Source organism: Ovis aries, chromosome 3, assembly GCF_016772045.2.
Source record: "Ovis aries strain OAR_USU_Benz2616 breed Rambouillet chromosome 3, ARS-UI_Ramb_v3.0, whole genome shotgun sequence".
Lineage (NCBI taxonomy): Eukaryota > Metazoa > Chordata > Mammalia > Artiodactyla > Bovidae > Ovis > Ovis aries.
Genome location: NC_056056.1, coordinates 108,935,485 through 108,961,751, shown reverse-complemented (window position 1 = coordinate 108,961,751; position 26,267 = coordinate 108,935,485).

Below are 26,267 nucleotides of genomic sequence, written 5' to 3'. Positions count from 1 at the left end.
GAAATTCTCATTTGAGAATCATGAATTCCTTTCAGCTGTCATCTACTCCCTTTTACCCGCATGAGAGTGCAGCAGGAAACCAGACTGGACAGATCTTTGTTGAGGCTCCCAGCACCGAAAAAGAATCAGAACATCTGCTAGTCTTCTTTTTTCTGAAACCCCTGAAGTACCTTCCATCACAATGTCTTAGTGATCAGGAGCAAGTTAGCTCTTCCTCAGCCTCTGAGACCCCAAAGTTAGTCCCTAGCCATGTCCGACTCTTTCTGACCACATGGACTGTACCCCTCGAGGCTCCTCTGTCCATGCAGTTCTCCAGGCAAGAATACTGGAGTGGGTTGCCATTTCCTTCTCCATGGGATCTTCTTGACCCTGGGATCAAACCTGGGTTTCCTGCATTGCAGGCAGATTGTTTACCATCTGAGCCACCAGGGAAGCCCCCCTGAAACCCCAAACATACACATTATTCCTCCTATTGAAAAGATATTGCAATAACAATTATTCCTAGAATCTCCTTGACATCAGGAGCCTCCGTAATTGTCCCTAGAACTTATGTACTTCTCAAATATTCTTCTATTTCATAGAATACAAACTGTCCTCTCTGGTGCCTAATCTCTAAGTATAGCATTATAGGGCTTCTCTGGTGGTGTTAGTGGTAAAGAACCCCCCTGCCAATGCAAGAGAGACAAGAGATGTGGGGGGGTGGGGAGAGTTTCAATCCCTGGGTCAGGAAGATCCTCTGGAGTAGGAAATGGCAACCCACTCCAGTATTCCTGCCTGGAGAATCCCATGGACAGAGGAGCCTGGCAGGCTACAATCCGTGGGATTGCAAAAAGCTGGACATGAGTGAGCACACAGACACACACACCTAATTACACTCTATCACTTTTCTGGACACTATAGGGCTTCCCTGGAGGCTCAGCTGGTAAAGAATCTGCCTACAGTGTGGGAAACCTGGGTTTGGTCCCTGGATTGGGAAGATCCCCTGGAGGAAGGCATGGCAACCCACTCCAATATTCTTGCCTGGAGAATCCCCATGGACAGAGGAGCTGGGTTGACTACTGTCCGTGGGGTTGCAAAGAGTCAGAAATGACTGAGCAACTAAGCACAGCACATAGAGACTGTAACCTATGAAGCCTTAGTGTTTTTTGGTGTGTGATGGCTGAGAAACATGACTTGCACTGTATCTACCGTTACCTTCAACAAGCGAAAAATATGAACAAAGTTTAATAAGGAAGGCCAACATGAACCATTATGCCCCACATGTTTTTTTTCCCTACTTTATGTTGTGTATTATCAATGCAGCCAAGCTCTTTAATTCTTATGAACCTAACCCCACATGTACAAGTTGTAGCTGTGAAATGTAGCTTTTCTTTTTAGTGACTGAATGTGAGCCTTAAAGCAGAGTCATAAAATGTATGAGGAAATAGAATCTGAGTTATGTAGCTGCAAGTAAATAGTCAGATAATACAATTCATACAAAATTCACAAGAGGACTAATGTAGCTAAAAGATACAAATCAGATCTTAGGCAATCTATATAGGATAAGTGTTTTCATTGAAGATACAATTTTCAAAAGGCTTTAGAAAAAGGTTTGGTCACTTAGCTGCAGATCATGAAAGTGCATTGAGAACATATCAGAAGGAATCAGGGAAAAGGAAAGACAGAACTGACTTATGACGTTGTTTACCATGACATAGGCAAAGGATAAAAAGAAACAAGATCTGTGACGTATACAAGATAAGAAATACAAGGCAAGAATTTGAACATATTTTAAAAGCTTAACAGAGCATAACATGTCCAGAAGAGAAAGCTGATGATAGTCTTTACAACAGTTGCTCAGTCATGTCCAACTCTTTGTGAGTCTATGAACTGTAGCCTGCCAGACTCCTCTATCCATGGGATTCTCCAGGCAAGAATACTGGAGTGGGTAGCCACTCCTTTCTTTAGGGGATCTTCCCAACCCAGGGTTCAAACCCAGGTCTTCTGCATTGCAGGCGAATCCTTTACCATCTGAGCTACCAGGGAAGCCCTATAACAGGAAAGAGAAATTAAAGTCAGAGGCAAACTTTATATTTGCCTTTCTTGTTGAAGTATAGTTGATTTACAATGTTATGTTAATTTCTGTTATACGGAAAAGTGATTCCATTTTACATATACAGCAGGATATGTAAACTATATCCATTTACATATACAATGGATATAGTTTATCCACTCTATATATAACAGCTTGCATCTGCTAACCCCAAATTTCAGTCCATCCCTCTCCAACCCTCTTGGCAACTACAAGTCTGCTCTCTGTGTCTGCAAGTCTGCTTCTTTTCCTAGATAAGTTCAACCATGTCATACTTTAGATTTTATATATAGATATTTTACAAATTTTACATGTCATATGATATTTGTCTTTCTCTTTCTGACTTACTTCACTTACTATGATAATTTCTAGTTCCACCCCTATTCCTGCAAATGGCATTATTTCATTATTTTTATAGCTGAATGGTTTTCCATTGTATATATGTACCCCACTTTCTTTATCCACTCACCTGTCAATGGACATTTATGTTATTTCATGTCCTGGTTATTGTAAATATTGCTGCTACGAACATAGGGGATGCAAAAACATCATGGTTGTCAGGATGAGAAGTCATCCTCATGTTGAACAAATTATTGTAATTGCAGGATGAAAAGAAGAAATAGTGCACAAGATTTTCCCATGATCTGAAGGAAAACCAAAGGTAATATGAATCCAAAAGTTGTATTTGAAGTGATATAAAGGAATGACTTCAGAAGTGAAAAACTCTTGTCAAGAAAATGTAGTGCTACAGACTTAGAGAATAAACTTATGGTTACCAGGAGGAAAAATGCAGGACAGGGATAGACTGGTCCATGTACACACTGCTATATTTAAAACAGATATATCTATATTGCTTAATTGCTAACTTGCGTCCGACACTTTTGCAACTCTGTAGACTGTAGCTAGGCTCTTCTGTCCATATGAGTTTGCAGGCAAGAATACTGGAGTGGGTGGCCATTTCCTTCTCCAGGGGATCTTCCCGACCCAGGGATTGAGCCCACATCTCCTTCATTGGTATGTGGATTCTTTACAACTGAGCCACCAATATATTTACATCTATTTATATTTAAATGTAGGATAAAATAGATAACCAAAAATGACCTACTATAAATAAATAAAACTTTTAAAAAAGAAAATACTGTGCCTATAGTTAGTAATACTGTATTGCACATGCCAAACATGGCTATGAGGATAGATATGTTATTTTCTTATTATGCATATTAATTAATAAATAAAGAGGGCAGGAGGAAAGTTTTGGAAGTAACGAAAATATTTGTAGCATAGAGTGTGGTGATAGATTTACCAATATATATAGTCATCATTTCCAAGCTCATCAAGTTGAATACATTAAATATGTGCAGGTTTTCATATGTCATGTATCAATCATACCTCAATAAAATTTTTTTAAAGAAAATATCATTAACATACAAAGGTTAAGTAAAGATATTTATTATATGGAACACACACTCTTCTGTTCAGCACCAATATGAATCTGGCATGGTGCATCTGTTAACAATTCCAGCAAACAAACCACTACAAAATGTAGTGGTTAAAAACAAAAAGTATTTGTGTGACTTTACTGGTCAGGTGACCATTTCTATTTATCTGGTCCAGAATCAGCTCATTAAGCCTATATACAACTCTATGCAGGTGGTAGATCAGCTCTCTGGCCTCTGTTGGGATTGTTAGTCTGTGGTCCATGTGGTCTCTCACCCCCTAGCAAACTAGACCAGATTCATTCCAAGTATTAACAGGGTTCCCAGAGAGAGAGAGAGAGAGAGAGAGAGAGAGAGGGAGAGAGAGGTGAAATAGACAGGTGTCTTGTGGCCTAGGTGTAGAACTAACAAATTATTACTTATGTCATGCCTATTAGCTAAGGCAAGACACAAGACTATGATAGATTTAAGGAAAGAGGAAATAGACCCCACCATCATATGTGAGTGGCTACAAAACCACATTGGAAGTGGGAGTTACAGAGCATCATGTAAGTGCTAAATCATGATAGCCTAAAAGAGAGTGTATTAAGGGACTAAAATGTGGTTTCTCCTGGATACAGAATAGGCTAAGTGAGGAAGAGATACCATGTTAAAATGGCTTGATTATACTTTGTAAGAAAAGTAGAGTCTTCAAGAAGAGAGGAGCAGGGCAAGTTTGAGAAGCAGAAATATAAAGATATTGATAGGACGCTACTGGGATAGTTGTTAGAAAAATTAGTAAATATTATATTAATGAGAAAGTTTTCAGAAGTAAATGGTTGATGGATTGGTGTTGGAGTGTATGGGTGACGGCCAGTCAATGAGAAAGAGGAATGATGGAATACCAAGGTTTTAGACTTAAACGATTGGGTTTTTGTAGTACTATTCACTGAAGAACACCACAGGATAATTGATGTCTCCTATTCTGTGGGAAGTAAGTGGGGCTGTTGAGAATTAGTAGAGTTTTGGAAATGTTAAGTTTTTAAACCTCTGACAATAATGCATTTCAAAGAGATAGGAGAAATAGAAGTCAAACTATAAATCGAGGAAAGAATAAGTCAGGCAGAGACATCTTGTGCAAATATCTCTTTCATGATGCTTCTCTGAAAAAAGATGAAAGTTATAAAGCCAGAGGAGGATCAAAGATTGAAGGAGAATTTTGTTGGCTTTTTCTAGTGTTTCTTTGCTTTTATTTTTAGGACGGAAAAAGCTTCAGTGTTTTATAGGTTGAGAAAAAGGGAGAAATTAAACATATAGGTGGTGAGAGGTTTGAGGATAGGATTAGCTTTTGTAAAAAGAAGGAAAGACAATTTCAAAAGAATGTTGTTAGATAATTTTATACATGCCAAGATGGGGAGTTGAGAGTTAAATGCCTAAGTGCTTTCCTCTGCTTTGATGGTTTTGGTTACCAGGATAGAACATCTAGGGAAATGACTGAGATGTAAAATACCTCCCTTGGGGAAGGTGGAGAGAGAGCAGGCTGAAGACACATGAAAGGACTGTGAAAGAAGCTAAAGCACTCCTAAAGGAGGACGCTTACCTTTGTTGCCAGGAGCTATGTTCAGCTTCTCCATAGGCATCACTACATTCAGATGGTCTCATCAGCCCCTCCTCAGGCGTGGAGTCCCATCCAACACATGGAGAAATGAATCCCTCAGAGAATCGTGCTAACACTGGGCACTAGGACCAAGGATGTCAATCTAGGTCTATTTGGGTCCAGGGCAGATCTTCCCACATCATACTTGCCCCAAATTTCAATTTTCTATGGTTTTTAATTGGTGCATGCCCATAACTTTTAATTATCTGACTTCCATTTGTGATGATCAAGAACTTCATTCTTTATCCCATGTACAAACCAAGGGTTGCTATCTCCTGAGGAACAATTTACAAAGACTAGAGGTGGCTGAAAGGAAAGAAACTGCTGTCTCATTCCCAAATGGATGCTCATTCAGGCAGCAGGCTTGTTGATCCACTCTACTTACTGGGAGAAATAGGAAGTACTATGATGTAATATGGAGAAGGCAATGGCACCCCACTCCAGTACTCTTGCCTGGAAAATCCCATGGATGGAGGAGCCTGGTGGGCTGCAGTCCATGGGGTCGCTAAGAGTCGGACATGACTGAGTGACTTCACTTTCACTCTTCACTTTCATGCGTTGGAGAAGGAAATGGCAACCTACTCCAGTATTCTTGCCTGGAGAATCCCAGGGACGGGGGAGCCTGATGGGCTGCCATCTATGGGGTCGCACAGAGTCAGACACAACTGAAGCTACACAGCAGCAGCAGCAGCAGCAGCAGCAGCAGAATGCAATATGGAACAATGGTGGGGTGGTGAGCTTCACAATGTTGATGCAGCAGATATATAGGACTTGTGTGATTGTTCTAGTACCTGCCCAAGAAAACTTCCTTTTGTGCAGCAGATTCTAGCGAAAGAAGACAGAGTAGGAAATTATAAAGAGGGTCAGGGCAGATTATCCTAGAATTTTGTCATAAATCTGGTCCTGTGCAGTACACAGGACTCGTTTAGAGTCTGCCAAGGAATCCACCCACTCAGACATCCCATGAGCAATAGGCATAGAGCATCCCAGAAAAGATGAGGATAACATACCATCCAGAGTTAGGGCAGAGGGAAAAAAAGCTTTAAAATGGGTTTGAAATTAAAATTGTAGCCTGGACTAAGCTGCACTGGGCTTTTCAGAACTTAACAGAGCTAAAGCTCTGAAAGATCTTTATAACATGATGTTTAGTTACAGGAACAGGAGGAACAAAAAGTCAAAGTTAAATACAGTGATTGGAGAAAAAAAAATAAATAACACTTCTTATGTATACTCCTAAAATCAAACACACTGAGAAACAAGTTACACATGGAATCACGGGAAAAACTGAGTTAATAGGACCCCAGACACTTCGCATTTCACATGTTTTGGAAACAGTTTCAGAGTGAAAGTCAGGTCTAAGGATGCATATACACAGAGATGGTGTGCATGCCGTGCAAAGTGCGAAACTCACGGTAACATTTAAAAATTACATTCTTATTTGTTGCTTATTTTCATAATTTAAAAATGTGTTTTTACAGTAAATGTTATCTTCACTCAAGAAAGCAATTTCTGCATCTTATTTACTTTTCATCTTTTCAGTGTTTCATCTCCATAGCCAAGTGCAACTCCAACTTCTGCCTCATTTAAAAATAAATCGCCTCTGTTTCATTTATAACTTCTGAGTTTCTTTCATTAGAAAATAAAGCTGATTATCTGTCCTCTATTTGCAGTAAAATGCTAACTCTGATTTTTCTTTTCCGGTCTTAAATAGCCAGTTGAGGCCGAGAGGTTTACATAGACTGAGAGTCCTTCAGAGGACTTGGGAACACCAAGGTACAAGCTCAGAGCCACTGGATCTCTAATTACGTGATTCTGATTCCCTTCCATCTGGATTTATTTTCAAATGCAAGTGCTTCATAATTCATTCACATTTTTAAGAAATAAATAAATAAATCCTAGCTGAAGGTCTGAAGATTTTAGGGAGCATAGTTCTTGACACAAACTGGATGTTTAGTCTTTTATTGCCTTCAGAGCTATAGCCAGATAATCTGAAGTTAGAAACACAAAGAATTCCTCAAAGTAATGCTGCCAAAAAGATGGCAAAATACTAATGTGTGACCATGGAAAGCCAATATATTTGAGTTCAAATCTATATCCCAGGGCCTTTATGTCATTGACTGTGACACTGAGGCAATGGTTCTTACTTCAGAAAGATGTAGTCACAAATAAGACATCAATTTTAAAGTACCAGATGTCTAATAAGCATTCTCTTCCTTTCTTTGTAGCATGTATGCTTTCATGCGTGATCTGTTATGCACATATTTATAAATTTGGAACCCATGAACATATTCACATAGAATTGAAATAATATGGTTCTATGTTTTTGACCAGAACAAGGATGGAAAATTCCTCAAATGTATTATCATCACTTAAATCTTCCTGGAATGCTTTTTTTCCCATCTGACTTTTATGCCTTATCCCACCTTTGCTTGTTGAGATTCCTCCAATTTTACAGTCTCCTTCACTTAATACAGCCCTGTACTAACATTATATACCCCTATCAACACAGTCACACCAATCAATTATATCTCCTTTGGATTGTAAGCATTTTTTTTTTCTTATCTGTAATTTGGTGCAGAGATATATGGAAATATCTTGTTAAATTAAATTTTAATTAAAAAATAAGGTAATAGAAGAAAAAATTACCTAAATTTCCTTCAGTGCTTACTGTATGTCCTGGCTGTGCTAAGTACTTACATAAGCTCACTCAGTTGCTCAGTCATGTCCAACTCTTTGCGACCCTATGAACTTCAGCACACCAGGCTTCCCTGTCCATCACCAACTCCCAGAGCTTTCACAAACTCATACCCATTGAGTCAGTGATGCCATCCAACCATTTCATCTTCTGTCATCTCGATCTTCTCCTGCCTTCAATCTTTTCTGGCATCAGGGTCTTTCCAAGGAGTCATTTCTTTGCATCAGGTGGCCATAGTATTGGAGCTTCAGCATCAGTCCTTCCAATGAATATTCATAACTAATTTCCTTTAGGAAGGACTGGTTGGATCTCCTTGCAGTCCAAGGGACTCTCAAGAGTCTTCTCCAACACCACAGTTCAACATGACTTGAAAAAACCATAGATTTGACTAGACAGACCTGTTGGTAAAGTAATCTCTCGGCTTTTTAATAGGATTTTCCCTCATAGCTCAGTGGGTAAAGAATCTGCCTGAAAGGCAGGAGACCTAGCTTAGATTCCTGGTTTGGGAATATCCCCTTGAGAAGGAAATGGCAACCTACTCCAGGATTTTTGCCTGCAGAATTCCATGAACAGAGCCGCCTGGCAGGCTACAGTTCATGGGGTCACAAGGATCGGACATGTCATAGCAACTGCTGCAGCTGCTGCTAAGTTGCTTCAGTCGTGTCCGACTGTGTGCGACCCCATAGACGGCAGCCCATCAGGCTCCCCCGTCCCTGGGATTCTCCAGGCAAAAACACTGGAGTGGGTTGCCATTTCCTTCTCCAATGCATGAAAGTGAACAGTGAAAGTGAAGTCACTCAGTCGTGTCCGACTCTTAGCGACCCCATGGACTGCAGCCCACCAGGCTCCTCCGTCCATGGGATTTTCCAGGCAAGAGTACTGGAGCGGGGTGCCACTATACCACCTTAAATCACCACTGCTTTTTTTTTTTTTTTTTTATGCTGTCTTAGTTTGTCATAGCTTTTCTTCCAAGGAGCAAGTGTCTTTTAATTTTATGGCTACAGTCACCATCTGCAGTGATTTTGGAGCCCAAGAAAATAAAGTCTTTCACTGTTTCCATTGTTTCCCCATCTATTTGCCATGAAGTGATAGGACCAGATGCCATGATCTGCATTTTTTGAATGCTGAGTTTCAAGTCAGCTTTTTCATGCTCCTCTTTCACTTTCATCAAGAGACTCTTTAGTTCTTTGCTTTCTCCCATAAGGATGGTGTCATCTGCATATCTGAGGCTATTTATATTTATCCCGGCAATCTTGATTCCAAATTGTGCTTCATTCAGCCTAGCATTTCACATGATGCCCTCTGCATATAGGTGAAATAAGCAGGGTGACAATAGAGAGCCCTGACACACTCCTTTTCCTCTTTGGAACCAGTCTGTTGTTCCATGTCCAGTTCTAACTGTTATTTCTTGACCTGCATTACAAATTTCTCAGGAGGCAGGTCGACATCTTGGAGTCTGATGTCAAGTGGGCCTTAGGAAGCACCACTGTGAACAAAGCTAATGAAGGTGATGGAATTCCAGCTGAACTATTTCAAGTCCTAAAAGATGATGCTATTAAAGTGCTGCACTCAATATACCAGCAAATTAGGAAAACTCAGCAGCGGCCACAGGACTGGAAAATGTCAGTTTTCATTCCAATCCCAAAGAAAGGCAATGCCAAAGAATGTTCAAACTATTGCACAATTGCACTCATCTCACACGCTAGCAAAGTAATACTCATAATTCTCCAAGTTAGGCTTCAACAGTACGTGAACTGAGAATTCCAGATGTTCAAGCTGGATTAAGAAAAGGCAGAGGAACCAGAGATCAAATTGCCAACATCTGTTGGATCATAGAAAAAGCAAGAGAATTCCAGGAAAACATCTGGTTCTGCTTTATTGACTTTGTGGATCACAACAAACTGTGTAAAATTCTTAAAGTCTCATTTAAACTAAAAACAAGCCCAAATGGTAGATATAGTTATTAATGCTATTTACATAAAAGGGCACTAAAACACAGAGGGTTAAGTAACATCATGCTGTCACATGGGTAGGATGAAGCAGACCTGAGTTAAAAACACAAGCAGTCTTCTCCTTGAGTCTACTTCATTATTTTATTAATCACTATTATATTTTCTTTCTCTTTCCCCACTCTTTTGGGGAAAGCTTCAAGCGAACCATATATAAAGTTAGGTGGCTTGTAAGAGGGAAGATATATGTTAGGATCCAATTACATTATATAATGCAAAATCACATATAGGGGACTGCATAAGTTGTCTATTGTGAGTATAACAAATCACCATAGCTTTGGTGACTTAACACAAATTTAGTGTCTGACACTTCCAGAGGTCATACATCTCAAATCAATCTCACTGGGCTAAAATCAAGGTGTCAGTGAGTATATATTCCTTCTGGAGGTTCTAGGGGAAAATTCATTTCCTTAATTTTCCACCTTCTAGAGGACACCTTGGAGAAGACAATGGCACCCCACTAAAGTACTCTTGCCTGGAAAATCCCATGGGCGGAGGAGCCTGGTGGGCTGCAGTCCATGGGGTTGCTAAGAGTTGGACATGACTGAGCAACTTCACTTTCATTTTTCACTTTCACGCATTGGAGAAGGAAATGGCAACCCACTCCAGTGTTCTTGCCTGGAGAATCCCAAGGACGGCGGAGCCTGATGGGCTGCCGTCTATGGGGTCACACAGAGCCGGACACCACTGAAGCGACTTAGCAGCAGCAGCAGCAGAGGACACCTACATTCCTTGGCTGTGGTCCCTTTTTCTACTTTCAGATCCAGCATATAGCACCTTCTCTATTGTCTGGCATCTGCTTCTGTTGCTTTGAATAAACTGTTGGTAGAAATTGCATGTTAAAGATGCTTCAGGTGAGAACAGAAAAAAGTGAGAGTAATGCTAAAAGCTCAGCGTCTCTGCACAAGTGCTGAATCAAAGTTTACTGTAGCCATGCAATTCAAAGATGCTTATTCCTTAGCCATGAAATTAGAAGTTATGACAAGCCTAGACAGAATATTCAAAAGCAGGGGCATCACTTTGCTGACAAAGGGACATATAGTGAAAGATATGGTTTATCCAGTAGTCATGTTTGGCTGTGAGAGTTGGACCATAAAGAAAGCTGAGTACTGAAGAACTGATGCTTTCAAATTGTGGTGCTGGAGAAGACTTGAGAGTCCCTTGGACTGCAAGGAGATCCAACCAGTCAGTCCATCCTAAAGGAAATCAGTCCTGAATATTCACTGGAAGGGCTGATGCTGAAACTGAAGCTCCAATACTTTGGCCACCTGATGCGAAGAGCAATTCATTGGAAAAGACCCTGTTGCTGGAAAAGATTGAAGGCAAAAAGAGAAGAGTGCAGCAGAGGATGAGAAGGTTATATAGCATCACTGACTCAGGGAACATGAATTTGAGCAAACTCCAGGAGATGGTGGAGGACAGAAGACACTGGCCTGCTGCATGGAATTGCATGTACATGGAATTGCAAAGAGTTGGGCATGAAGGACCGAAGAACAACAGCAGAAAAGAAGAGCTTTACCACTTTTTCAGGCAAAGGATGACACAGAATATTCCTGCCTTGAAAAACTATATGTCCCAATCTGAGAGGATTTAATAGAGAGTTTCAAAACCTTACTTCGAGGGTGAGGTTGCTGATAAGTCATGTGCAGGGCCTCAGGTGGTCTCCTAATCCTGATGCGCCTCTCCGGTTGCTTTAATCTTGCCTCCGGTGGTTTTGTGGCTGCTCCTCCCTTGATTGTTGTTGTTCAGTCTCTCAGTAGGACTCTGCAAACCCAAGGACTGTGGCATGCCAGGCTTCCCTGTCCTTCACTATCTCCTGTAATTTGCTCAAACTCCTGTCCATTGAGGCAGTGATGCCATCCAACCATCTCATCCTCTGTCGTCCCCTTCTCCCCTTGCCCTCAATCTTTCCCAGCATCAGGGTCTTTGTTGGCAGCTGTTCATATCTGCCGTTTGGAACTCAGGGAAGTTCATGGAGACTAGAGTTTTACCTACAAGAAATTGGGCACACACACACAAAATTTGCTCAGAATCCTACAGGGCAGACTCTGCAGCCTGCCCCCCACCCCCTAGTTTCAAGTACATTGTAGAGAAACCTTTTCTTTTCTTAGAGAATAAATGTTTTTTGTAAAAATTTGGTAAAAGCATAAATGCTAAAGTTGTTTTTAGTGAATGCTCATAGGGAAATGAGGAACTGGTTCTTGGAAACTGGAGGAAAAGAATCCTTGTAATACAATGGCAGGAAACTTAGTAGCATTGAAGCTTCTAGTTGCATGGAAAGCAAGACTTGAAAACACTTTCTAAACAATTGAAGTTGTGATTTTGTTTCTTCTTGCTGCTTATTACAAAATGCCACTAGAAAGAGAGAAATTGAAGGAAGAACCGTTAACCAAAAAAGGAATAAGGACTTGAAAACTGGGGGAAATTCGTGGCATATCCTGATTGCAAAAGGAGCTAAAATTAGGAAATTCACTGTCAGGAAAATGTGTTCAGGAGTGAAAGCCAAGGGTACGTGTAGCTGGACAACCTTTTGCTAACACCTCAGAAATACCAAAAGCTCAGAGCATTAAATCACACAGAGGTTCTTTGAAGAGATTAGGCGTGTGACTCATACATCCCCTTCATCTTCTCAGCAGAAGCCAAAATAAGAAATGTGATCATCCAGGAAAGACCTGTGGAGGAGCCTCTTGTCTGAGATAGTGAATTCCTCTGATATATACTTGAGACTCACAGGTTTCTGGGAATGTTATACCAGCAGAAATACTGAGACCTTGGACTGAAAATGACCGAAAAGGACAAATGAGAGAAGACTGCCAAACTTCAAAATTCTACAGGCAGGAAACAGGCTCATAAAACCACTCATCTGCAAAATATACTACTCTTTCTGCAAAAGGAAGTGTGTTAGCTGCTCAGTCATGTCTGACTCTTTGCAAACCCATGGACTGTAGTCTGCCAGGCTCCTCTGTGCTTGGAGTTCTTCAGGAAATAATACTGAAGTGGGTAACCATTTCCTTCTCCAAAGGATTTTCCTGACCCAGGGTTTGAACCTGGGTCTCCTGCATTGCAGGCAGGTTCTTTACCATCTAAACCACTTTTCAGAAAATGAACTGTGAGCCCAGAGGGTAGGGCCACAAGCCACTGAGGATTGCCCCCACTCCTGGGAGCCTCCTGGAGAGTCAGTCTGCTGGGATTTCAGAATTCCTTCAGTTCAGTTCAGTTCAGTCACTCAGTCATGTCCCACTCTTTGCGACCCCATGGATTGCAACACACCAGGGCTCCCTGTCCATCACCAACTCCTGGAGTTTACTCAAACCCATGTTCATTGAGTCGGTGATGCCATCCAACCATCTCATCCTCTGTCAGCCCCTTCTACTCCCACCTTCAATCTTTCCAACCATCAGGGTCTTTTTCAAGGAGTCAGTTCTTCACATCAGGTGGCCAAAGTATTGGACTTTCACCTTCAGCAACAGTCCTTCCAATGAATATTCAGGACTGATATCCTTTAGGATGGACTGGTTGGATCTCCTTGCAGGCCAAGGGACTCAAGAGTCTTCTCCAACGCCACAGTTCAAAAGCATTAATTTTTCGGTGCTCAACTTTCTTTACAGTCAAACTCTCACATCCATACATGATTCCTGGAAAAACCACAGCCTTGACTAGATGGACCGTTGTAGGCAAAGTAATGTCTCTGCTTTTTAATATGTTGTCTAGTTTGGTCACAGCTTTTCTCCCAAGGAGCAAGTGTCTTTTAATTTCATGCTGCAGTCACCATCTGCAGTGATTTTGGAGCCCCAAAAATAAAGTCTGCCACTGTTTCCCCTGTTTCCCCATCTATTTGTCATCAAGTGATGGGACTGGATGCCATGCTCTTAGTTTTTTTGAATGTTGACCTTTAAGCCACATTTTTCATTCTCTTCTTTCGCCTTCATCAAGAGGCTCTTTAGTTCCTCTTCCCTCTTCCTTCTGCCTTAAGGGTGGTGGTGTTTGCATATCTGGGGTTATTGATATTTTTCCCAGCAATCTTGATTCCAGCTTGTGCTTCATCCAACCTGGCATTTCACTTAATGTGCTCTTCATAGACTTTAAATAACTAGGGTGACAATATACAGCTTTGACTTACTCCTTTCCCAATTTGGAACCAGTCTGTTGCTCCATGTTCAGTTCTAACCATGGCCTCTTGACCTGCATACAGGTTTCACAGGAGGCAGGTAAGATGTTCTGGTATTCCCACCTCTTGAAGAATTTTCTGCTGTTTCTCATGATCTACACAGTCAAATTGGAGAAGGAAATGGCAACCCACTCCAGTATTCTTGCCTGGAAAATCCCATGGATGGAGGAGCCTGGTGTGCTACAGTCCATGGGGTCGCAAAGAGTCGGACACAACTGAGCGACTTCACTCACTCACACAGTCAAAAGCTTTAGCCTAGTCAATGAAGCAGAAGTCGAGGTTTTTCTGGACTTCTCTAGCTTTTCCTATGATCCAGTGGATGTTGGCCATTTGATCTCTGCCAAAGAATATTCAAACTACTGCACAATTGCACTCATTTCACATGATAGCAAAATAATACTCGAATTCTCTCAAGCTAGGCTTCAGCTAGCTGGAAGTTCTCTTGAACTGAGAACTTCCAGATGTGCAAGCTAGATTTAGAAAAGGGCAGAGGAACCATAGAGAGGAGGATCAGATTCCAAAAGAGGATATTAAAAGACAGATGCAGATGTCAGGGAGGAGAAAAGATGTTAAACAGCTAGTTGATCTTAAAGTTGGAAGGAAAGGACATAGCCAAGTAACATAGGCAGCCCTGGAAGCTAGAAAAGGCAGGAAAACAGATTTTATCCTAGAGACTTCAGAAAACAATTCAAGTTTTCCAATACCTTCGTTTTAGCCTAGTGAAACTGATTTTGGATTTCTGATCTCTATAACTATACTGCATGCATGCTCAATTGTATCTGACTTTTAGACCCCATGGACTATAGCATACCAGTCTGCTCTGTCAGTGAAGATCTCTATACCTATCAGATAAGATATACTTTAAGATACGTTTACTTTGTGGCCTATAACCTTGATAAAATCACTTTTCAGATTCTAGTAACCTACTCATTGATTCCTCAATGATATTCTTTGAATACAGTCTCACTTTACCCTTCATAACATATGTTCTTTTGATCTTATTTTACTTTATTATTCTCTCTTTTTTTTTTTTTTTTTGCATTATATAGCTTCCTAGGACCTGCAGTACAAAATTGAAAAGCAGTGAGAGAAGACAGCTATGTTTTATTTCTAATTCTAAGGAAAGAAATCATCTTATTTTTTGCCACTGCTGCTGCTAAGTTGCTTCAGTCATGTCCGACTCTGTGCGACCCCATAGACGGCAGCCCACCAGGCCCCTGTCTCTGGAATTCTCCAGACAAGTACACTGGAGTGGGTTGCCATTTCCTTCTCCAATGCATGAAAGTGAAAAGTGAAAGTGAAGTTGCTCAGTCGTGTCCCACTCTTAGCGACCTCATGGACTGCAGCCTACCAGGCTCCTCCGCCCATGGGATTTTCCAGGCAAGAGTACTGGAGTGGGTTGCCATTGGCTTCTCCATTTTTGCCACTAAGTTAAACTAATTTTTTCATTTGATGCTTTCTATGAAGTAGAGTGGGTTATCTCCTATGCCATGAATATATGTTGAATTTTGTTATGCTTTTTCTTCATATACTGAAATCATCCTATTTTTTTTTTCACTTCTAGTCTGTTTATATGGTGAATTGCATTGATTCTTTACCAGTAAAAAGCTAGCCTTGCTTTCCTGCATAAATTACACTTGGTCGTGATACATTTTCATTTTTATATGTTGGTGGAATCAAGTACTAATATTTTTTCAAGAGTTTTGTATCTATACTCATGAAAGATATAGATCTGATGTTTTCTCCACTCTAGTATTCTTGCCAAGGAAATCCCATGTACAGAGGGCTACAGTCCAGGGGTGGAAATAACTTGGACACCACACCATCACAATGCTAGATTAAGCTTAGTAAAATGCTGCTGCTGCTAAGTCACTTCAGTCGTGTCCGACTCTGTGCAACTCCATAGACGGCAGCCCACCAGGCTCCCCCATTCCTGGGATTCTCCAGGTAAGAACAAATGAGTAGGACAGTAATTGCTCATATTCCATTTTCTGGAAGAATTTCTGTAAAGTTGGTATTATTTGCTCCTTAAATGCTTAATAGAATCTACCAACAAGCCAATAGGCTTAAAGTTTTCTTTTTGAGAAGAGTTGTAACTGCAAGTTGAAGTCCTTTAATAAAGTAGAGCTTCCTGAGTAAATTTGGTAGTTTTTTGTTTTGTTTTTTTTTCCCCCAACTCTAAGGAATTTTCTCATTTCATATGACCTGTCAACTGCAGTGTCCTAAATTTTTAATAATATGCCTTTATTATCCAGTTGATTTATAAGAGGTTCAGTTCAGTTCAGTTTAGTTGCTCAGTTGTGTTCGACTCTGCGACCCATGGCTGCAGCACACCAGGCCTCCCTGTCCATCACCAACTCCCGGACTTTACTCAAACTCATGTACATTGAGTCGGTGATGCCATTCAATCATTTCATCCTCTATCATCCCTTTCTCTTCCTGCCCTCAATCTTTCCCAGCATCAGAGTCTTTTCTAATGAGTCAGTTTTTTTCATCAGGTAGCCAAAGTATTGGAGTTTCAGCTTCAACATTAGTCTTTCCAATGAACACCCAGGACTGATCTCCTTTAGAATGGACTAGTTGGATCTCCTTGCAGTCCAAGGGACTCTCAAGAGTCTTCTCCAACACCACAGTTCAAAACCATCAATACTTCAGTGCTCGGCTTTTTTTATAGTCCAACTCTCATCCATACATGACTTCTGGAAAAACCACAGCCTTGACTAGATGGACCATTGTTGGCAAAGTAATGACTCTGATTTTTAATATGCTGTCTAGTTTGGTCATAACTTTTCTTCCAAGGAGCAAGTGTCTTAATTTCATGGTGGCAGTCACCATCTGCAATGATTTTTTTTTTTTTACTTTATTTTACTTTACAATACTGTATTAGTTTTGCCGTACATCAACATGAATCCTCCATGGGTGTACACGTGTTCCCAATCCTGAACCCCCTCCCACCTCCCTCCCCATTCCATCTCTCTGTGTCATCCCAGTGCACCAGCCCCAAGCATCCTGTATTCTGCATTGAACCTAGACTTGCAATGCATTTCTTATATGATATTATACAAGTTTCAATGCCATTCTCCCAAATCATCCCACCGTCTCCCTCTCCCACAGAGTCCAAAAGACTGTTCTATACATCTGTGTCCCTTTTGCTGTCTCGCATACAGGGTTATCATTACCATCTTTCTAAATTCTATATATATGTGTTACTATACTGTATTGGTGTTTTTCTTTCTGGCTTACTTCTCCCTGTATTTTGGAGCTTCCCAAAATAAAATCTGTCACTGTTTCCACTGTTTCCCCATCTATTTCCCTTGAAGTGATGGGATCGGATGCCATGATCTTCATTTTCTGAATGTTGAGCCTTAAGCCACATATTTCGCTCTCTTCTTTCACTTTCATCAAGAGGCTCTTGAGTTCTGTTTCACTTTATGCCATAAGGGTGATGTCATCTGCATAGCTGAGGTTATTGATATCTATATTGTCAGTCTTGATTCCAGCTTGTGATTCACTCAGTCCAGCGTTTCTCATGATATATTCTGTATATAAGTTAAATAAGCAGGGTGACAATATACAGTCTTGATGTACTCTTTTTCCTGTTTGAAACCAGTCTGTTGTTCTATGTCCAGTTCTAACTGTTGCTTGCTGACCTGCATACAGGTTTTACAAGAGGCAGGTCAGGTGGTCTGGTATTCCAATTTCTTGAAGAATTTTCCACAGTTTATTGTGATCTAAACAGCAGATGGTGACTGCAGCCATGAAATTAAAAGACGCTTAGTCCTTGGAAGAAAAGTTATGACCAACCTAGATAGCATATTCAAAAGCAGAGACATTACTTTGACAACAAGGTCTGTCTAGTCAAGGCTTTGATTTTCCAATGGTCATGTATGGATGGGAGAGTTGGACTGTGAAGAAAGTTGAATGCTGAAGAATCGATGCTTTTGAACTGTGGTGTTGGAGAAGATTCTTGAGAGTCCCTTGGACTGCAAGGAGATCCAACCAGTCCATTCTGAAGGAGATCAGCCCTGGGATTTCTTTGGAAGGAATGATGCTAAAGCTGAAACTCCAGTACCTTGGCCAGCTCATGTGAAGAGTTGACTCATTGGAAAAGACTCTGATGCTGGGAGAGATTGGGGGCAGGAGGAAAAGGGGACGACAGAGAATGAGATGTCTGGATGCCATTACCGACACGATGGATGTGAGTTTGAGTGAACTTTGGCAGTTGGTGATGGACAGGGAGGCGTGGCGTGCTGCAATTCATGGGGCTGCAGAGAGTCGGACACAGCTGAGTGACTGAACTGAACTGAATTGAACACAGTCAAAGGCTTTTTAGAACTAACACCCCAAAAAGATGTCCTTTTCATTATAGAGGACTGGAATGCTAAAGTAGGAAGTCAAGAAACACCTGGAGTAACAGGCAAATTTGGCCTTGGAATGCGGAAGGAAGCAGGGCAAAGACTAATAGAGTTTTGCCAAGAAAATGCACTGGTCATAGCAAACACCCTCTTCCAACAACACAAGAGAAGACTCTACACTTGGACATCACCAGATGGACAACACCGAAATCAGATTGATTGTATTTTATGCAGCCAAAGATGGAGAAGATCTATACAGTCAACAAAAACAAGACCAGGAGCTGACTCTGGCTTAGATCATGAACTCCTCTTTACCAAATTCAGATGCAAATGGAAGAAAGTAGGAAAAACCACTAGACCATTCAGGTATGACCTAAGTCAAATCCCTTATGATTATACAGTGGAAGTGAGAAATAGATTCAAGGGCCTAGATCTGATAGATACAGTGCCTGATGAACTATGGAATGAGGTTCGTGACATTGTATAGGAGACAGTGATCAAGACCATCCCCATGGAAAAGAAATGCAAAAAAGCAAAATGGCTGTCTGGGGAGGCCTTACAAATAGCTGTGACAAGAAGAGAGGCAAAAAGCAAAGGAGAAAAGGAAAGATATAAGCATCTGAATGCAGAGTTCCAAAGAATAGCAAGAAGAGATAAGAAAGCCTTCTTCAGCAATCAATGCAAAGAAATAGAGGAAAACAACAGAATGGGAAAGACTAGAGATCTCTTCAAGAACATTAGAGATACCAAGGGAACATTTCATGCAAAGATGGGCTCGATAAAGGACAGCAATTGTATGGACCTAACAGAAGCAGAAGATATTAAGAAGAGGTGGCAAAAATACACGGAAGAACTGTACAAAAAAGATCTTCACGACCCAGATAATCATGATGATGGATCACTCATCTAGAGCCAGACATCTTGGAATGTGAAGTCAAGTGGGCCTTAGAAAGCATCATTTTGAACAAAGCTAGTGGAGGTGATGGAATTCCAGTTGAGCTGTTTCAGATCCTGAAAGATGATGCTGTGAAAGTGCTGCACTCAATATGCCAGCAAATTTGGAAAACTCAGCAGTGGCCACAGGACTGGAAAAGGTCAGTTTTCATTCCAATCCCAAAGAAAGGCAATGCAGAAGAATGCTCAAACTACTGTACAATTTCAGTCATCTCACATGCTAGTAAAGTAATGCTCAAAATTCTCCAAGCCAGGCTTCGGCAATACGTGAACTGTGAACTCCCTGATGTTCAAGCTGCTTTTAGAAAAGGCAGAGGAACCAGGGATCAAATTGCCAATATCCACTGGATCATGGAAAAGCAAGGGAGTTCCAGAAAAACATATATTTCTGCTTTATTGACTATGCCAAAGCCTTTGACTGTGTGGATCACAATAAACCTTGGAAAATTCTGAAAGAGATGGGACTACCAGACCACTTAACCTGCCTCTTGGGAAATCTGTATGCAGGTCAGGAAGCAACAGTTAGAACTGGACTTGGAACTACAGACTGGTTCCCAATAGGAAAAGGAGTATATCAAGGTTGTATATTGTCACCCTGCTTATTTAACTTATATGCAGAGTACATCATGAGAAACCCTGGGTTGGAAGAAACACAAGCTGGAATCCAAACTTCCGTGAGAAATATCAATAACCTCAGATATGCGGATGATACACCCTTATGGCAGAAAGTGAAAAGGAGCTAAAAAGCCTCTTGATGAAAGTGAAAGAGGAGAGTGAAAAAGTTGGCTTAAAGCTCAACATTCAGAAAACGAAGATCATGGCATCTGGTCCCATCACTTCATGGGAAATAGATGGGGAAACAGTGGAAACAGTGTCAGACTTTATTTTGGGGGGCTCCAAAATCACTGCAGATGGTGACTGCAGCCATGAAATTAAAAGATACTTACTCCTTGGAAGAAAAGTTATGACCAACCTAGATAGTATATTCAAAAGCAGAGACATTACTTTGCCAACTAAGGTCCATCTAGTCAAGGCTATGGTTTTTCCTGTGGTCATGTATGGATGTGAGAGTTGGACTGTGAAGAAGGCTGAGCGCCGAAGAATTGATGCTTTTGAATTGTGGTGTTGGAGAAGACTCTTGAGAGTCCCTTGGACTGCATGGAGATCCAACCAGTCCATTCTGAAGGAGATCAACCCTGGGATTTCTTTGGAAAGAATGATGCTAAAGCTGAAACTCCAGTACTTTGGCCACCTCATGCGAAGGATTGACTCATTGGAAAACACTCTGATGCTGAGAGGGATTGGGGGCAGCAGGAGGAGGGCAAGACTGAGGATGAGATGGCTGGATGGCATCACTGACTTGATGGCGTGAGTCTGAGTGAACTCCGGGAGTTGGTGATGGACAGGGAGGCCTGGAGTGCTGCGATTCATGGGGTAGCAAAGAGTCGGACACGGCTGAGCGACTGAACTGAACTGAAAGGCTTTGGCATAGTCAATAAAGCAGAAATAGATGTTTTTCTGGAACTCTCTTGCCTTTTTATGATCCAGCGGATGTTGGCAATTTGATCTCTGGTTTCTCTGCCTTTTCTAAAACCTGCATGAACATCTGGAATTTCACCATTCATGTATTACTGAAACCTGGCTAGGAGAATTTTGAGCATTACTTTACTAGCGTGTGAGATGAGTGCAAATGTGCAATAGTTTTAGCATTCTTTGGCATTGCCTTTCTTTGGGATTAGAATGAAAACTGACCGTTCCCAGTGCTGTGGCCACTGCTGAGTTTTCCAAATTTGCTGGCCTATTGAGTGCAGCACTTTCACAGCATCATCTTTTAGGATTTGAAATAGCTCAATTGGAATTCCATCACCTCCACTAGCTTTGTTTATAGTGATGCTTTCCTAGGCCCACTTGACTTCACATTCCAGGATGTCTGGCTCTAGGTGAGTGTTCACACCATCATGATTATCTGGATCGTGAAAATCTTTTTTGTACAGTTCTTCTGTATTCTTGCCACCTCTTCATAATATCTTCTGCTTCTGTTAGGTCGATACCATTTCTGTCCTTTGTTGAGCCTATCTTTGCATGAAATGTTCCCTTGGTATCTCTAATTTTCTTGAAGAGATCTCTAGTCTCTCCCATTCTATTGCTTTCCTCTACATCTTTGCACTTATCATTGAGGAAGTCTTTCTTATCTCTCCTTGCCATTCTTTGGATTAGCATTCAAATGGGTGTATCTTTTATTTTCTCCTTTGCTTTTTCTTTCTCTTCTTTCACGGCTATTGTAAGGTCTTGTCAGACCTCCATTTTCCTTTTTTCCATTTCTTTTTCTTGGGGATGGTTTTGCTCCCTGTCTCCCGTACAATGTCACAAACCTCATTCCATAGTTCATCAGGCACTCTGTCAGATCTCCTTTAAATCTATTTGTTACTTCCACTGTATAATCATAAGGGATTTGATTTAGGTCATACCTGAATTGTCTAGTGGCTTTCCCCACTTTCTTCAATTTCAGACTGAATTTGGCAATAAGGAGTTCATGATCTGAGCCACATCAGCTCCCAGTCTTGTTTTTGCTGACTGTATAGAGCTTCTCCATCTTTGTTTGCCAAGAATATAATCAATCTGATTTTGATATTGACCATCTAATGATGTCCATTTGTGGAGTTTTCTCTTGTGTTGTTGGAAGAGGGTGTTTGCTATGACCAGTGCATTTTCTTGGCAAAACTCTATTAGTCTTTGCCCTGCTTCCTTCCGCATTCCAAGGCCAAATTTGCCTGTTACTCCAGGTGTTTCTTGACTTCCTACTTTAGCATTCCAGTCCCCTATAATGAAATGGACATCTTTTGGGGGTGTTAGTTCTAAAAGGTCTTGTAGGTCTTCATAGAACCATTCAACTTCAGCCTCTTCAGCATTACTGGTCAGAGCATAGACTTGGATCACCGTGATATTGAATGGTTTGCCTTGAAAATGAATAAAGTTCATTCTGTTGTTTTTGAGATTGCATCCAAGTACTGGATTTTGGACTCTTTTTGGACTATGATGACTACTCCATTTCTTCTAAGGGATTCCTGCCCACAGTAGTAGATGTAATGGCCATCTGTGTTAAATTCACCCACTCCAGTCCATTTTAGTTTGCTGATTCCTAGAATGTCGACCCTCACTCTTGCCATCTCCTGTTTGACCTCTTCCACTTTGCCTTATGAGCCACAGTACACTTGGGGCTTCCCTGGTAGCTGGATCCCTCGGTTGGGAAGATCCCCTGGAGAAGGAAATGGCAATCCACTCCAGTATTCTTGCCTGGATAATCTCATGGACAGAGGAGCCTTGTAGGCTACAGTCCATGGGATCACAAAGAGTTGGACACAATTGAGTGACTTCACTTCACTTCACTTCATGGACTTAACATTCCAGATTCTTATGTAATATTGCTCTTTACAGCACTGAATCTTGCTTCTGTCACCAGTCCCATCCACAACTAGGTGTTGTTTTTGCTTTGGCTCCATGTCTTCATTCTATCCGGACTTATTTCTCCACTGGTCTCCAGTAGTATATTGGGCACCTACTGACCTGGGGGTTTCATCTTTCAGTGTCCTATCTTTTTGCCTTTTCATACTGTTCATGGGGTTCTCGAGGCAAGAATACTGAAGTGGTCTGCCATTCCCTTCTCCAGTGGACCACATTCTGTCAGACCTCTCCACCATGACCTGTCCATCTTGGGTGGCCCCACACGGCATGGCTTAGTTTCATTGATTTAGACAAGGCTGTGGTTGAGATGATTGGCTAGTTTTCTGTGATTATGGTTTCAGTCTGTCTGCCCTCCCATGTCCTCTCTCAGAGCCTACTGTCTTACTTGGGTTTCTCTTACCTTGGACATGGGGCATCTCTTCACGGCTGTTCCAGCAAAGTGCAGTTCCTTACCTTGGCCGTGGGGTAACTCCCCCATCAGCCGCTGCTCCTGACCTTGGACGTGGGGTGTCTCTTCTCAGCTGCTCCAGCACCTCTTTAATTCCTGATAGTGATAATTTTTATAATCTCTTCTTTATCAGTCTGGCTATATTTTCATCAATTTTATTCATCTTTCTAAAAGAAAAAGATTTTGACTTCATTGTTTTGACTCTATTGTGTTACGTGTTCTATTTTATTGTTTTCTATTCTTACATCTCTATCCTTCTGTTTGTTCTAGATCTAGTTTTCTTTTTTTCTAGCTTGTTAAACTGGAAACTTACTTAATTGATTTGTGACCTTTCTTCTTTTCTTATATAAGCATAAAATGCCATAAGCCATTCACTAAGAACTGTCTTAGCTCAGATGGTAAAGAATCTGCCTGCAATGCAGGTGACCCCAGTTCGATTCCTGGGTCAGAGAGATGCCCTGGCTACCCATTCCAGTATTCTTAGGCTTCCCCGATGGCTCAGATGGTAAAGAATCCACGTGCAGTGCAGGAAACTTGAGTCCAATCCCTGGGTTAGGAAGATCCCCTGGAGGAGGGCATGGCAACCCACTCCAGAATTCTTGCCTGGAAAATCCCCATGGACAGAAGAGCCTGGTAGGCTGTAGTCTTTGTGGTCACAGAGTCAGACACGACTGAGTGGTTAAGCACAAGCACTGTCTACACTTTGGATCTGAGTGAGATTTTTTACTCATTCATTTTTATTTCATTGCAGAGGGTTGGTGTTTTTGTTTGTTTGCTTAGATTTTTTTTTTTAATTTTACCTGTAACTTATTTTTTTGTTTTGATTCATGGGTTATTAAGAAGTACGTTTGTGAATTTATAAATATTTGAGATTTCTTTCCATCATCTTTCTGTTATTGATTCTAGTTCAATTCTGACATGATCAGAGAACATGCTTTATATAATTTTAATTCTTTAAAATTTGTTAATACTTGTTTTATAGCCCAGAATATGTTATGTATTAGCAAATGTCTCTTGTGTACTGGAAACAAATGTTTTTCACTTTTGTCATATAGCATGTTCCATTAATTAGTTATGTTAATTTCCTTGATAATATTATCTTCTATAACCATACTAACATTTTAAATCTACTTGTTCTATCAGTTTCTACAAATTATTATTAACCTACTATAATTGGGATTATTCCACTTCTTATTTCAGTCCTGTCAGTTTTTGCTTCATGTGTTTTGAAGCTGTTATTAGTTATTTACATTTAGGTTTTTTGTTGTCATTTTCTTAATAAGTTCAATCATGTTTGAGACAAAAGAAGTAGAAAATGATGAGACAGAAATAGTATTTATTTGGCAGTGTTTTTTTTTAATTTCTTTAAAATACTTTGGAGCTCAATATTCTGTCAAATGACACAGTGAAATTTATTTTACTTGCCAGGATGCAGTTCATTTTGCAAGTTAATTCCCACTAAGTTATGAATGGCACAGAGGAAGAAGCAGTGAAGTTCATTGAGATATCTCTGAACAGGTTTCCTTCTCAGTCAGGCTTCATTTGGGAATTCTCCATGCATAAACTGGCTTTACTGTTCACAACATGAATCTAGGTTGATGGGGATGGCTGAAAATAGCACTTGTTTCAAGAAAAATGTATATAATCTTATGTTCTAACATCTGAGACACTAGAAAGCACTGAAGAAGGGAATCAGTAAGTAAACTCTGGGTTAACACTGTGCAACGCAGGGCATTTTTCAGCCTTTACAGATAATCTTTGTTCTCTTTTTTCATCATATGTAGAACCTTCTCTGCCACACAGTATTTTATTTATTGTGTGAAAAGCTTCAAAGGCAACCTGGCCGATTTTATTCCCAGGAGATTGTTTCACCATCTGCTCAAGCAGTAAAACTCATAGCACTTGGCAAATACCAGTCTCAGGCTATGTCTACACAGCGCCAGTGAAGGATTTCAGAAGAGAGATTTCATGACACTTTGATAATTATTTTGGGTTACGAAGTAGGAGAATTTAACTGGAATATTTTCTGAGTCCCATTTGTAATTGTTAATAATCCTGGTAATATATATTAACTGAATTTTGACTTCTAATGATATTATCTGATTAGAGTTATGAGAAACCTTACCCTGAATAAGGGTTTCCCAGATGGAGCTAGTGGTAAAGAACCTTCCTGCCAAAGCAGGAGTCATGAGATGTGGATTCTATCCCTGGGTCACAAACCCCAAGGAGGAGGGCATGGTAACCCACTCCAGTATTCTTGCCTGGAGAATCCCATGGACAGAGAAGCCTCGTGGGCTACAGTCCATAGGGTTGCAAAAAGTCAGACGCAACTGAGGCAGCTTAGCACCTACACACCCTGAATAAAATTTATGTATATAGAATAATCCCCTTATATGAATTTCATTCTCTTACTTTATTGCCTAACAAATATTGATTGAGCACTCATTTTGTATCAGGCACAATTCTGAACACTGAGATACTGAAAAAAAAATTGAATTTAAAAATTAAATAAATAAAAAGTGCCTTCTCTTACATTATAATGTCAGTGATAACTGCTAAGAGACTAAATGTAATGAAGATATACTTTTGAAAGATGGTCAGGAAAAGTTTCTCTAAGGAGGTGACATTTTAACAGAGACATGAATAAAGTAAGAGTGAACAAGGCAGTTTATCTAGGTAAAAATCACCTTAAGCAAAAGGAACAGCTGGTTCAGCATCCCTGAGGCAGGAACAAGCAAGGAGGCCAGTGTGCCTCAAGCAGACACATGGGTAAGGGAAGAGTGATAAGGGATAAACTCTAAGAAGGTGAAAGGAGCAGGGGCCAGATCATGTGGTATTTATTGCATTTTATTCCAAATGTAATGGAAGATCACTAGAGAATTTCAGCAGGAAAGCCGTTGATCAGGCAGTTTTTAAAATGGTGCAAAAGTGAGCAGACTATATGTGGGTGGGCACAGAGGGGAAGTCAAGAGACCAGCCAGGAAGACACTGCACAGATCCAAGTGAGAGAGGCAGGCGGCCTAGAGCAGGCCA